Genomic DNA, 14,641 nt, shown 5'->3' with positions numbered 1-14,641 from the left:
AAGGGAAAATAGGAGGCGAGGGGAGCAGGGAACAGGAGGGGAAAGGGTTCGTCTGTGGCACTGCCTGAGGCCGCGGGGAAAGGTTAAGCCAGGGGAAAGGGTGAGGCCAGAGACAAAGGGCAGGCCAGGAGCAAAGGGGAGGGGAGTTAGACAAGTGAGGCCAGGAGAAGAGGTCGCAGCAGGAGACAAGGGGAGGCGAGGAAAAAGGTTAGGCCCGGGAAAACGGCAGACCAGGAGAAAGGCTGTGGCCGGGAGAAATGGTCTGGCTAGGAGAACCAACTAAGCCGAAGACAAAAGCTGGGCCCGCGACAAATGTTTAGGCCGGGAGAAAAGGTGAGGCCGGGAGCAAAGCTTTGGCCAGGAGAAAAGGTCAGGCCGGGAGAAAAGGTCAGGCTAGCAGAAAAGCTCAGACTAGCAGAAAAGCTCAGACTAGCAGAAAAGCTCAGACTAGCAGAAAAGGTCGGACTAGCAGAAAAGGTCAGACTAGCAGAAAAACTCGGACTAGCAGAAAAGCTCGGACTAGCAGAAAAGCTCGGACTAGCAGAAAAGGTCAGACTAGCAGAAAAGGGCACACGATCAGAAAAGGTCAGACTAGCAGAAACGGTCAGGCCAGAGGAAAAAATTGAGCCAAAGAGGAAACCTGGGCCCATGACAAAAGGTCAGGCCGGGAGAAAACGTGAGGCCGGGAACAAAGCTTTGGCCAGGAGAAAAGGTCAGGCCGGGAGAAAAACTCAGACTAGCAGAAAAGGGCAGACTAGCAGAAAATGTCAGACTAGCGGAAAAGCTCAGACTAGCGGAAAAGGTAAGGCCAGGAGAAAAAAGTGAGCCGAAGAGGAAAGATGGGCCCACGACAAAAGGTCGGGCCGCGAGAAAAGGGGAGGCCGGGAGCAAAGGTTTGGCCAGGGAAAAAGGTGAGGTGGGGGACAAAGGTGAGGGTAGGGGCCAAGGGGAGACCGGGGGACAGGTGAGGCCAGGAGAAACCGGGAGGCCCGAAGAAAAGGTGAAGCCAGGGAAAAAGGTCACAGGAGGAGAAAAGGTGGGCCCAGGAGAAAAGTTTTGGCCAGGGAAAACCGGTCAGATCAGGAGAAAAAGGTCAGGCCGGGAGCCAAGTTGGGGCCGGGAGCAACGGTCTGACCAACCGAAAAGTACCGACGAGGAGCAAAGGCTGTGCGAGAGAAAAAGGGGAGGCCGGGAGAACAATGAGAGCCGAGGAGGAAAGGTGGGCCCAGAAGAAAAGGGGCCACGCAAGGAAACAGGTGGCGCCCGGGGCCAAGGTCAGGCGCAGAGCCGAGGGGAGTCCAGGAGACAAAATGGGGCTCGGGGTCAACGGGAGGCTTGGACCAAAGGCAAGGGCCAGCGCCAGGGTTTCTTGGGCAGAAGGCAAAAGGGTCGGCCTGGGAAAGAGGTCAGGCCCGGATGGAGCTAAGGTGGGCCGAGGCCAAAAAGGGAGGTGGTGAGGGGGAAAGGGGAGGCCAGGAGAGAAAAGGGAGCTGACCGAGGACAATAGGGGTTGGGCGGGGAGCAAAGGGGAGAGGCCGGGAAGAAAGGGGAGGCCAGGGAGACAGTTGAGCGAGGGGAAGAGGTGAGGCCGGGAGCAAAGGGCAAACCCGCCACCAAGCTTTGGCTCGGGCCAAAGGTGGGGCCAGGGGGGAAAGGTCAGACCCAGGGCCAAGGTTGGGCCGGGAGACCAAGGGGAGGGGAGGGAGCCAAGGGAGGCCAGGAGCCGAGGGGATGGCAGGAGACAAGGGGAGGCGAGGCCAAAGGTGAGGGCCGGGAAAAGAGGTCAGCCCGGCCAGGGGCCAAGGGGAGGCCCGGAGCCAAGAAGAGCCGAGGTGAAATGGTGGGCCCCGGTGAAGAGCAGGGCAGGCCAGGAAGCAAGGGGAGGCCAGGCAAAGAGTGGGGCGGTGAGGGGACAAGGGGAGGCCAGGGCAAAAGGTCAGGCCGGGAGCAAAGGTCGGGCCAGGAGAGAAAAGGTGCGACGAGTGCAAGAGGGGAAGGAAGGGAGAAAAGGGCAGGCCAGGAGCCAAGGTGGGGCGAGGGGAAGAAGGGCAGGCAAAAGAGGGGACAAAGCGGAGGAGCCGTTGGTCCGGGGGGGCGGGTGGCCTGCGCCTGCGAGGCAGCAGCAGAAGAAAGAGGGAGAAGAAGAAGCCTCCTCCTGGGCGGCCTGCTGGTCTGGGGGAAGGGAGGAGGAGGCGGAGGCAGGGAAGAACGGCTGGTCCGCCAGGGCCTAGTGGTCCAGCCGCTCGGGGCGGGGAGCCTTCCCCCGGCGGGGGCGACAACGATGACGACGACGGGGGCGATTCCGAGGGTCCTGCCCTCCGCACCCCCTCCATGACTCAAATGCAGCGCCTCTCCTCCCGCAACTGGGCTCAGGGAAGAAGCAGCCCGGGGTGGCCCCGCCGACGGCCGTGGCAGCAGCCTGCAGAGGGCCCCAGCTGTCCAGGGCAGCCCTGGCACGCCCCACCGGGGTTCGGGCCTGGGAGGGCAAGAGAAAAAAAGGCAAGAGTGAGTGAGCGAGCGAGCCAGCAAGCCAGGGAGCTCCCACCTCCACCCTGGCTAGGGGGGTGGGGAGGGCACCCCCTACCCTCCCCCGGCTCCACAGACGGGCCCCACGGCGTCGCCGTCAGCCTCCCCCGCCCCGGCCGCCCTCAGCCCGGAAAGAGGCCCAGCTGCACGGAGCGGGAGGGTCTCCTCGGGGGTGCCTGCGCTGCCCTGGGAGAGGAGGGGGGCCCGCCCCTCGAAGCAGCCCAGGCGAGGAGGCGGGGAGGGGAGCCGGGCAGACTGAGGCAGGGGGGAGGCCGGGCCGCAGGCCAAGGGGTGGGTCGGGATCGGCTCGGTCCCCGGGCAAGCCGAGAGGACTCACTTGTCACACGGAGGTGGGTGCCTGGGCTCCATGGAGGGGCCTGCGCCTCATCCCGCCACCAGTCCCCCTGACAGACACCACCCCCCCAGCAACCCTGCTCGCGGGGGACTCCTCTGGCAAAGGGGGAGGAAGCCGGGGAGCCCCACGGGGCACAGGGCCACGATCCTGGATCGAGCCCAGCGCTGACATCAGGGCTCTGCACAGAACCCACGTTCACTAAATGCTACGGAAGGAATGATAGGGCGGGCCGGGGACAAGGTGAGCCGAGGGGAAAATGGGAGGCAAGGGGAGCAGGGGACAGGAAGGGTAAGGGTGCGTCTGCGGCACGGCCTTAGACCGCGGGGAAAGGTTCCGCCAGGGGAAAGGGTGAGGCCAGAGACAAGGGCAGGCCAGGAGCAAAGGGGAGGGGAGTTAGACAAGTGAGGCCAGGAGAAGAGGTTGCAGCAGGAGACAAGGGGACGCGAGGAAAAATGTTCGGCCCGGGAAAACAGGGCAGACCAGGAGAAAGGCTGAGGCCGGGAGAAAAGTCTGGCCAGGAGAAACAAGTAAGCCGAAGAGGAAAGCTGGGCCCAGGACAAAAGGTTAGGTTGGGAGAAAAGGGGACGCCGGGAGCAAAGCTTTGGCCAGGAGAAAAGGTCAGGCCGGGAGAAAAGCTCAGACTAGCAGAAAAGGTCAGACTAGCAGAAAAGATCAGGCCAGGAGAAAAAAGTGAGCCGAGGAGAAAAGGTGGGCCCAGGACAAAAGGTTAGGTTGGGAGAAAAGTTGAGGCCGGGAGCAAAGGTGAGGCCGGAAGAAAAGGTCAGGCCGGGAGAAAAGGTGAGGCCGGGAGCAAAGGTTTGGTGAGAGAAAAAGGTGAGGTGACTGAGAAAGGTGAGGTCAGGGGCCAAGGGGTGACCGGGGGACAGGGGAGGACAGGAGAAACTGGGAGGCCCGAGGAAAAGGTGAAGCCAGGGAAAAAGGTCAGAGGAGGAGAAAAGCTGGTCCCAGGAGAAAAGCTTTGGCCAGGGAAAACAGGTCAGACCAGGAGCAAAAGCTTAGGCCGGGAGCAAAGGTGTGGCGGGGAACAAAGTCAGGCCAGGAGCAAAGGTTTGGCTGGGAGCAAAGGTCAGACCAGCCAAAAAGGTCCGACTAGAAGCAAAGGCTGCGCTAGGGAAAAAGGGGAAGCCAGGAGAACAAAGGGAGCCGAGGAAGAAAGGTGGGCCCAGGAGAAAAGGGGGCACTCGAGGAAACAGGTGGCGCTCGGGGCCAAGGACCGGCCCGGGAACAAGGTGGGCCCGGCCCAAAGCCAAGGGGAGGGGGCAGAGTGGAACCCGGGGCAAAGGTCAGGTGCGGAACCGAGGGGAGGCCAGGAAACAAGATTGGGCTCGGGGCCAAGGTGAGGCCGGGACAAAAGGCGAGGGCCAGAGCAAGGGTTTCTTTTGCTGAAGGCAAAAGGGTCGGCCCGGGAAAGAGGTCAGGCCCGGACGGAGCCAATGTGGGCCTAGGCCAAAACGTGGGACGAGGCCAAAAGGGGAGGTGGGGAGGGGGAAAGGGGAGGTCAGGAGAGAAAAGGGAGCCGAGGAGAACAGGTTGGGCCGGGAGCAAAAGGGATAAGCCGGGAAAAAAGGGGAGGCCGGGAGCCAGTTGGGCAAGGGGAAGAGGTGAGGCCGGGAGCAAATGGCAGACCCGCCGACAAGCTTTGGATAGGGCCAAAGGTGGGGCGAGGGGGGAAAGGTCAGACTCAGGGCAAAGGTTGGGCCGGGAGACCAAGGGGAGAGGCCAAGAGCCAAGGGGAGGGGAGGGAACAAAGGGAGGCCAGGAGAAGAGGGGATGGCAGGAGACAAGGGGAGGCGAGGCCAAAGGTTAGGGCTGGGAAAAGAGGTTGGCCAGGCCAGGGGCCAAGGGGAGGCCGGGAGCCAAGAGGGAGCCGAGGAGAAAAGGTGGGCCCCGTAGAAGAGCAGGGGAGGCCGGGAAGAAAGGGGAGGCCAGGAAAAGAGTGGGGCGGTGAGAGGACAAGGTGAGGCCAGGGCAAATGGTCAGGGCGGGAGCAAAGGTCGGGCCAGGAGAAAAAAGGTCTGACGAGGGCAAGAGGGGAAGGCCGGGAAAAAAGGGCAGGCCAGGAGCCAAGGTTGGGCAAGGGGAAGAAGAGAGGGCAAAAGAGGGGACAAAGCGGGGGAGTCGTCGGTCCGGGGGGTGGCCGGCTCCTGCGAGGCGGCAGCAGAAGAAAGATGGAGAAGAAGCAGCCACCTCCTGGGCAGCCTGCTGGTCTGCAGCAAGGGAGGCGGAGGTGGAGGAGGCGGAGGAGGCGGAGGAGGCAGAGGAGGCAGAGGAGGAGCACGGCTGCTCCGCCAGGGCCCGGCGGGCCAGCCGCTCGGGGCCGGGAGCTTTCCCCCGGCGGCGGCGCCGCCGCCGCCGCGGGTGACTCGGAGGGTCCTGCCCCCCGCCGCCCCACCCCCCATGCCTCACGTGCAGCTCCTCTCCTCCCGCGACGGGCTCAGGGAAAAAGCAGCCTGGGGTGGCCCCGCCGTGGGCCAGGCAGCAGCCTGCAGCGGGCCCCAGCGGGCCTGGGCAGCCCCGGCATGTCCCACCGGCATTCAGGCCTGAGAGGGCAAGAGAAAGAAAGGCCAGAGTGAGTGAGCGAGCGAGCCAGCGATCTCCCGCCTCCACCCGGGCTGGGGGGTCGGGGCAGGGGCACACCCTGCCCTCCCGCCGTTCCTCAGCTGGGCCCCGCGGTGTCGCCATCAGCCTCCCCCGCCCCGCCTCGCCCCGGCCGCCCTCAGCCCGGAAAGAGGCCCAGCTGTGCAAAGCGGGAGGGTCTCCTCGAGGGTGCCTGCACTGCCCTGGGAGAGGAGGGGGGCCCGCCCCTCGAAGCGGCCCAGGCGAGGAGGGGGGGAAGGGAGCCGGCCAGACTGAAGCAGGGGGGAGGCCGGGCCGTAGGCCAAGGGGGGGATCGGGATCAGCTCGGTCCCTGGCCAAGCCGAGAGGACTCGCTGTCCGCAAGTGGGCGGGGCGCCTGGGCCCCCTGGAGGGGCCTGCGTCTCATCCCGCCAAAGTCCCCCAGACAGAAACACACCCCCACCCCACCCCCTTGCTCTCTGGGGTAGCAGCGCAGGGGTCACACAGGGAGAGGCCAAAGGGGGGAGGGCAGTCCGTCCCCAGGAGAAGACTGAGGATCCTCCAAACCGAGGAGCGGCACCGAGCCCCCGGCGGGGGCTGCCATGAGCCCCACCATGGGGTGGGGGCCGAGCCCGCCAGCCCAAAGTGGGGGGGGCGGGGACCCAGAGGGGAACGCTCAGGGCTTGGGGCCAAAGCAGCAAGGCGAAGGCCGCAAGGGGGCCGCAAGGGCAGGCGAGGGCAACTGGGGAGACCCGTGGAACCGGTCAGGCCCGGGGAGGACCCGTGAGCCCCAGGGAGGAAGGGCGGCCACGGGGAGAAGGCGGCGGAACAGGGAGAAGAACAGCCGAGGCGAGGGGAGACCGGGGGGGAGGTGGCTTGGGGGCAAGAGAAGGCCGGGAGAAAAAAACAGTGAGCCCAGGACTAAAGGGGGGGGAAGGAGAAAAGGGGGGGCCGGGAAGAAAGGGGAGGCCCAAGACACAGTTGGGCTCGGGCAAGTGGGGGCGCCCGGGAAGAAAGCTTGGCTAGAGGAAAAGGTTAGGCGAGGGGAAAGGGTGGGGCGAGGCGAAAAGGGGAGGGGAGTTGGCAAAGTTTCGGTGGGGGCCAAGGGGAGACTGGGCCATGGGAGGCAACGAGAAAGGGAGGTTCAGGGAAAACGGGAGAGACCAGGAGCAAAGGTTAGGGCCGGAGAAAAGATGGGGTGAGGGCCCCAGGTGGGGCTGGAGGAGAAGGTGAAGCCCGGGAAAAAGTGGGGCCGGGTGAAAAGGGGACGGGAGGGGGCAGAGGGGGGCTCTGGGGCAAAGGGGAGACAGGGGGAAAGGTAGTTAGGCCGGGAGAAAGGGGGTGGCTAGGGGAAAAGGTCCGGCCGGGAACAAAAATGGCGCTAGGAAGACAAGGTGGAGTGAGGGAAACGGGAGGCAAAAGGAGGGGACAACTCAGGGGACCCGTCAGTCCTCTGATGAAGCCTCCTGAGAAGAAGAAGAATCCTCCTCCTCCTCCTGGTGACCTGGGGAAAGCGAGTGAGGAGGCCTTTTCCTCCAGAAACGGGTGGTCCAGCAGCTCGGGGCGGGAGCCTGGCCTGGCGATGATGGGGGCTACTCCGATGGTCCTTCCCCCCCCGCTGCTCACCCCATGACTCATGGGGAGCTCCTCACTCGACTTGGCTCGGTCCAGCACGGGGTGGCCCCGCGGAGGGGCGGCAGCCTCCAGCTAGGCCGAGGTGGCCAGGGAACCCCCAGCATGCCCCACCGGGCGTCGGGCCTGGGAGGCAAAGAGACAGGCAAGAGTGAGCTCCCCAGCCACGCTCCCGGGGTTGCCCCTGATGGCTCACCCCGGCTGCTCGGCATCGTCGTACCCTCCACCAGCCCCCGCCCACGCTCACCCCGGAAAGGGTCCCGTCCCAGTCCCTTGGGGAGAGACCCCGCGAGGCCGAGCCTGGGCGGTCCGAGAGGGTCTGCTCTGGGGCAGGCGCTTCCCTCCGAAGGGGGACCCGGGGGTTGGGCTGCGCCATCTGCGGTCAATCGGTGAGAATGCGCATCCTGCGCGGAGCCCGGGCCCCTGGACTTCACTGAGGGGCATTGTCCTCATCACTCTGCTTCCCCCCAGGATTCACACCCACCCACCCTTCTTCTCTTTGGGGCAGCAGTGCAGTCCAGTCAATCAGAGGGAAACTCTAGCAACGGAATCGGCTCACAGCACAAGAGAGATGATCGACAAAGCCCAGGACAAGCACTGAGGAACCCCGTGGTTCTTCAGCTGGCACAAAAATGGTGCGGGACCAGGCCCACAAGGACAAAGCCGGTCGGGGGGGCGTCCCAGAAGGGAACGTAAGCGTTGGGGGCCAAACCGGCAAGGCTAAGGCTGCGGGGGGGGGCCCATGGTAAGGAAAAGATTGGGGGGAAACGGGCAAGGCAGCCTGGCTCCACCACCCCTCAGCTAGGGGACTGGGGGCAGCTCACTTAAAGGCTCTGGGCCTCAGGGGCCTCCTCTGGCAAAGGGGGAGGAAGCCGGGGAGCCCCACGGGGCACAGGGCCACGATCCTTGATCGAGCCCAGCGCTGACAGCAGGGCTCTGCACAGAGCCCGCGCTCACTAAATGCTATGGAAGGAATGAAAGAGGCGGGCCGGGGACCAGGTGAGCCGAGGGGAAAATGGGAGGGGAGCAGGGGACAGGAGGGGTAAGGGTGCATCTGCGGCACCACCCTAGGCCGCGGGGAAAGGTTCCGCCAGCGGAAAGCGTTAGGCCAGAGACAAAGGGCAGGCCAGGAGCAAAGGGGAGGGGAGTTAGACACGTGAGGCCAGGAGAAGAGTTCGCAGCAGAAGACACGGGGAGGCGAGGAAAAAGGTTAGGCCCGGGAAAACAGGGCAGACCAGGACAAAGGCTGAGGCCGGGAGAAAAGGTCAGGCCAGGAGAAAAAAGTGAGCCGAGGAGAAAAGGTGGGCCCAGGACAAAAGGTTAGGCCGGGAGAAGAGGTCTGGCCAGGGGAAACAAGTAAGCCGAAGAGAAAGGCTGGGCCCACGACCAAAGGTTACGCCGGGAGAAATTGTGAGGCCGGGAGCAAAGCTTGGGTCGGGAGAAAAGGTCAGGCCGGGAGAAAAGCTCAGACTGGCAGAAAAGGTCCTTAATTAGGCAGAAAAAGCTCAGGCCTAGCAGAAAAGCTCAGACTAGCAGAAAAGCTCAGACTAGCAGAAAAGCTCAGACTAGCAGAAAAGCTCAGACAAGCAGAAAAGCTCAGACAAGCAGAAAAGCTCAGACAAGCAGAAAAGGTCGGACTAGCAGAAAAGGTCGGACTAGCAGAAAAGGTCGGACTAGCAGAAAAGGTCGGACTAGCAGAAAAGGTCGGACTAGCAGAAAAGGTCGGACTAGCAGAAAAGGTCAGGACTAGCAGAAAGTCAGACTAGCAGAAAGGTCAGACTAGCAGAAAAGCTCAGACCTAGCAGAAAGCTCAGATAGCAGAAAAGCTCAGACTAAGCAGAAAAGCTCAGACAAGCAGAAAAAGCTCAGACAAGCAGAAAGCTCAGACAAAGCAGAAAGGTCGGACTAGCAGAAAAGGTCCGGACCTAGCAGAAAGTCGGACTAGCAAAAAGGTCGGACTAGCAGAAAAGGTCGACTAGCAGAAAAGGTCGGACTAGCAGAAAAGGTCGGACTAGCAGAAAAGGTCAGACTAGCAGAAAAGTCAGACTAGCAGAAAAGGTCAGCTAGCAGAAAAGTCAGAATAGGCTAGAAAGGTCAGAATAGCAGAAACGGTCAGGCCAGGAGAAAAAAGTGAGCGAAAGAGGAAAACTGGGCCCATGACCGAAGGTTAGGCCCGGAGAAAAGGTGAGGCTGGGAGCAAAGCTTGGGATGGGAGAAAAGGTCAGACTAGCAGAAAAGCTCAGATTAGCAGAAAACCTCGGACTAGCAGAAAAGCTCAGACAAGCAGAAAAGCTCGGACTAGCAGAAAAGGTCAGACTAGCAGAAAAGGTCAGACTAGCAGAAAAGGTCAAACTAGCAGAAAAGGTCAGACTAGCAGAAAAGGTCAGACTAACAGAAAGGTCAGACTAACAGAAACGGTCAGGCCAGGAGAAAAAAGTGAAGCGAAGAAGGATCTGGGCCCACGACAAAAGGTGAGGTCTGGAGAAAAGGTGAGGCCAGGAGCAAAGCTTGGGCCAGAAGAAAAGGTCAGGCCGGGAGAAAAGCTCAGACTAGCAGAAAAGGTCAGACTAGCAGAAAATCTCAGACTAGCAGAAAATCTCAGACTAGCAGAAATGGTCAGGCCAGGAGAAAAAAGTGAGCCGAGGAGAAAAGGTGGGCCCAGGACAAAAGGTTACGCCTGGAGAAAAGGTGAGGCCGGGAGAAGAGGTCTGGCCAGGGGAAACAAGTAAGCCGAAGAGAAAAGCTGGGCCCACGACCAAAGGTTAGGCCGGGAGAAAATGTGAGGCCGGGAGCAAAGCTTGGGCCGGGAGAAAAGGTGAGGCCGGGAGAAAAGCTCAGACTAGCAGAAAAGGTCCGACTAGCAGAAATGGTCAGACTAGCAGAAAAGCTCAGACTAGCAGAAAATGTCAGACTAGCAGAAAAGGTCAGACTAGGAGAAGAGCTCGGACTAGCAGAAAAGGTCGGACTAGCAGAAAATGTCGGACTAGCAGAAAAGCTCAGACTAGTAGAAAAGCTCAGACTAGCAGAAAAGCTCAGACTAGCAAAAAAGCTCAGACTAGCAAAAAAGCTCAGACTAGCAGAAAAAGGTCAGACTAGCAGAAAAGCTCGGACTAGCAGAAAAGGTCGGACTAGCAGAAAAGGTCAGACTAGCAGAAAAGGTCAGAATAGCAGAAACGGTCAGGCCAGGAGAAAAAAGTGAGCCAAAGAGGAAAGCTGGGCCCACGACCCAAGGTTAGGCCGGGAGAAAAGGTGAGGCTGGGAGCAAAGCTTGGGATGGGAGAAAAGGTCAGGCCGGGAGAAAAACTCAGACTAGCAAGAAAGGTCCAACTAGCAGAAAAGGTCAGCCTAGCAGAAAAGCTCAGATTAGCAGAAAAGGTCAGACTAGTAGAAAACCTCGGACGAGCAGAAAAGGTCAGACGAGCGGAAAAGCTCAGACTAGTAGAAAAGGTCAGACTAGCTGAAAAGGTCAGACTAGCAGAAATGGTCAGGCCAGGAGAAAAAAGTGAACCGAAGAAGGAACTGGGCCCACGACAAAAGGTGAGGGCTGGAGAAAAGGTGAGGCCAGGAGCACAGCTTGGGCCAGGAGAAAAGGTCAGGCCGGGAGAAAAGCTCAGACTAGCAGAAAAGGTCAGACTAGCAGAAAATCTCAGACTAGCAGAAAATCTCAGACTAGCAGAAAATCTCAGACTAGCAGAAACGGTCAGGCCAGGAGAAAAAAGTGAGCCGAAGAGGAAAGCTGGGCACACGACAAAAGGTCAGGCTGCGAGAAAAGGGGAGGCCGGGAACCAAGGTTTGGCAAGGGAAAAAGGTGAGGTGAGGGACAAAGGTGAAGGCAAGGGCCAAAGGGAGACCGGGGGACAGGGGAGGCCAGGAGAAACCGGGAGGCCCAAAGAAAAGGTGAAGCCAGGGAAAAAGGTAAGAGGAGGAGAAAAGGTGGGCCCCGGAGAAAAGGTTTGGCCAGGGAAAACAGGTCAGACCAGAAGAAAAAAGGTCAGGCTGGGGGCAAAGTTGGGTCCGGGAGAAAAGTTAGGCCAGGAGCAAAGGTTTGGCCGGGAGCAAAGGTCAGACCAGCCGAAAAGGTCCGACAAGGAGCAAAGGCTGGGCGAGGGACAAAGGGGAGGCCAGGAGAACAAAGGGAGCCGAGGAGGAAGGGTGGGCCCAGGAGAAAAGGGGGCACTCGAGGAAACCGGTGGCACCCGGGGCCAAGGTCAGGCCCGGAGCCAAGGGGAGGCTAGGAGACAAGAGGGGGCTCGGGGCCAAAGGCGAGGGCCAGCACCAGGGTTGCTTGCGCGGAAGGCAAAAAGGTCGGCCCGGGAAAGAGTTCAGGCCCGGACGGAGCCAAGGTGGGCCGAGGCCAAAACGTGGGGCGATGCCAAAAGGGGAGGTGGTGAGGGGGAAAGGGGAGACCAGGAGAGAAAAGGGAGCCGACCGAGGATAACAGGTTGGGCCGGGAGCAAAGGGGAGAGGCCGGGAAGAAAGGGAAGGCCAGGGTGACAGTTCGGCGACGGGAAGAGGTGAGGCCGGGAGCAAAGGGCAGAGCCACCACCGCCACCAAGCTTTGGCTCGGGCCAAAGGTGGGGCCAGGGGGGAAAGGTCAGACCCAGGGCCAAGGTTGGGCCGGGAGACCAAGGGGAGGGGAGGGAGCCAAGGGAGGCCAGGGGCAGAGGGGACGGCAGGAGACAAGTGGAGGTGAGGCCAAAGGTGAGGGCCAGGAAGAGGTCAGACCGGCCAGGGGCCAAGGGGAGGCCGGGAGCAAAGGTCGGGCCAGGAGAGGAAAGGTCCGACGAGGGCAAGAGGGGAAGCCCGGGAAAAAAGGGCAGGCCAGGAGCCAAGGTGGAGCGAGGGGAAGAAGAGAGGGAAAAAGAGGGGACAAAGCGGGGGAGCCGTCGGTCCGGGGGGTGGCCAGCTCCCGCAAGGCGGCAGCAGAAGAAAGATGGAGAAGAAGAAGCCTCTTGGGCGGCCTGCTGTTCTGGGGGAAGGGAGGCGGAGGAGGGGGAGGAGGCGGAGGAGGCGGAGGAGGCGGAGGCGGACAGCTGGTCCGCCAGGGCCCGGCAGTCCGGCCGCTCGGGGACGGGAGCCTTCCCCTGGCGGCAGCGATGACGACGACGACGACGACGGCGGGGGCGACTCGGAGGGTCCTGCCCCCCGCCCCCCCACCCCCTATGACTCCTGTGCAGCTCCTCTCCTCCCGCGACTGGGCTCAGCAAAGAAGCAGCCCGGGGTGGCCCCGCCGAGGACCGGGCAGCAGCCTGCAGCGGGCCCCAGTGGGCCGGGGCAGCCCCGGCAGGCCCCACCCGGGTTTGGGCCTGGGAGGGCAAGAGAAAGAAAGGCCAGAGTGAGTGAGCGAGTGAGCGAGCTTGCTCCCGCCTCCACCCTGGCTGGGGGGGAAGGGAGGGGGGCTCGCCCTGCCTTCCCGCAGCTTCTCAGCCGGGCCCCGCCCCGTCCCGCCCCGGCTGCCCTCAGCCCGGAAAGAGGCCCAGCTGCGCGGAGCGGGAGGGTCTCCTCGGGGGTGCCTGCGCTGCCCTGGGAGAGGAGGGGGGCCCACCCCTCAAAGCGGCCCAGGCGAGGAGGTGGGGAGGGGAGCCGGCCAGACTGAGGCAGGGGGCAGGCCGGGCCACGGCCAAGGGGTTGGGTCGGGATCGGCTCGGTCCCCGGCCTAGCCGAGAGGACTCGCTGGCCGCACGGAGGCGGGTCGCCTGGGCTCCCTGGAGGGGCCTGCGTCTCATCCCGCCACGAGTCCCCCAGCCCGACACAGCGCCCCCCCGGCCCCTGTTCTCTGGGGTCGCAGCGCAGGGGTCACGCAGGGAGAGGCCAAAGCGGGGAGGGCAGTCTGCCCCCAGGAGAAGAGCGAGGCTCCTCCAAGCCGAAGAGCGGCACCGAGCCCCCGGCAGGGGCTGCCACGGGCCCCACCATGGGGCGGGGGCCGAGCCTGCCAGCCCAAAGTGGGGGGGGGGGGGCGGGGACCCAGAGGGGAACGCTCATGGCTTGGGGCCAAAGTGGCAAGGCGAAGGCCACGGGGGGGGGGGCGGGGGCCAAGGGGAGGCGAGGGCAACCGGGGAGACCCGTGGAACTGGTCAGGCCCGGGGGGGCCCGTGAGGCCGAGGGAGGAGGGCGGTCACGGGAGAAGGCAGCGAGACGGGGAGAAGAACAGCCGAGGTGAGGGGAGATGGGGCGGGGGCTTGGGGGGCTTGGGAGCAAGGGGAGACCGGAAGAAAAAAACGGTGACCCCAGGACAAAAGGGGGGCAGGAGAAAAGGGGGAGGGGCGGGAAGAAAGTGGAGGCCCGGGACACAGTTGGCCTCGGACCTTTCCTCTCCTGGCCACGTCCTCCCGCGGTCCTGGAACGCCCTCCCTCCTCACCTCCGCCAAACTGATTCCCTTCCCCTCTTCAAAACCCTACTTAAAACTCACCTCCTCCAAGAGGCCTTCCCAGACTGAGCTCCTCTTCTCCCTCTACTCCCTCTGCCATCCCCCTTTACCTCTCCGCAGCTAAAGCCTCTTTTTCCCCTTTTCCCTCTGCTCCTCCACCTCACCCTTCCCATCCCCACAGCACTGTACTCGTCCGCTCAACTGTATATATTTCCATTACCCTATTTTTTTTGTTAATGAATTGTACATCGCCTCGATTCTATTTAGTTGCCATTGTTTTTACGAGATGTTCTTCCCCTTGACTCTATTTATTGCCATCGTTCTTGTCTATCCATCTCCCCCGATTAGACTGTAAGCCCGTCAAACGGCAGGGACTGTCTCTATCTGTTGCCGACTTGTTCATCCCAAGCGCTTAGTACAGCGCTCTGCACATAGTAAGCGCTCAATAAATACTATTGAATGAAAAGTGGGGAGGCCCAGAGAAATGGGGGCGCCCGGGGTCAAGGGGAGGCCCAGGAAGAAAGGTTGGCGAGAGGAAAAGGTCAGGCGAGGGGAAAGGGTGGGGTGAGGCGAAAAGGGGAGGGCAGTTGGCAAAGGTTGGGTCGGGGGCCAAGGGGAGACAGGGGGCCACGGGAGGCAACAAGAAAGGGGAGGCTCAGGGAAAAGGGGAGAGGCCAAGAGCAAAGGTTAGGGCCGGAGAAAAGACGGGGCGAGGGACCCAGGTGGGGCTGGAGGAGAAGGTGAAGCCCACGGGAAAAAGTGGGGCCGGGTGAAAAGGGGACGTGAGGGGGCAAAGCAGGGCTCCAGGGCAAAGCGGAAACAAGGAGAAAGGGCGTTAGGCCAGGAGAAAGGGGGTGGCTAGGGAAAAAGGTCAGGCCGGGAGCAAAGGTCGGGCTGGCAGCAAAGGTCGGGCCGGGAGCAAAGGTTGGGCCGGGAGCAAAGGTGGCGCTAGGGGGACAAGGGGGAGCCAGGGAAACGGGAGGCAAAAGGAGGGGACAACTCAGGGGACCCGTCCATCCTCTCTTGAAGCCTCCTGAGAAGAAGAAGAAAAAGAAGGAAGAAGAAGGAAGAAGGAAGAAGGAGGAAGAAGGAGGAAGGAGGAAGAAGAAAGAAGGAAGAAAGAAGAAGGAGGAAGGAAGAAGGAGGAAGAAGGAGGAAGGAAGAAGGAAGAAGGAACAAGAAG

The sequence above is a fragment of the Ornithorhynchus anatinus genome, chromosome 5 (genome assembly GCF_004115215.2).
Source record: "Ornithorhynchus anatinus isolate Pmale09 chromosome 5, mOrnAna1.pri.v4, whole genome shotgun sequence".
In the NCBI taxonomy this organism is placed as follows: Eukaryota; Metazoa; Chordata; class Mammalia; order Monotremata; family Ornithorhynchidae; genus Ornithorhynchus; species Ornithorhynchus anatinus.
The sequence above is the reverse complement of the archived record's forward strand: the minus strand, read 5'-3'. Positions refer to the sequence as shown.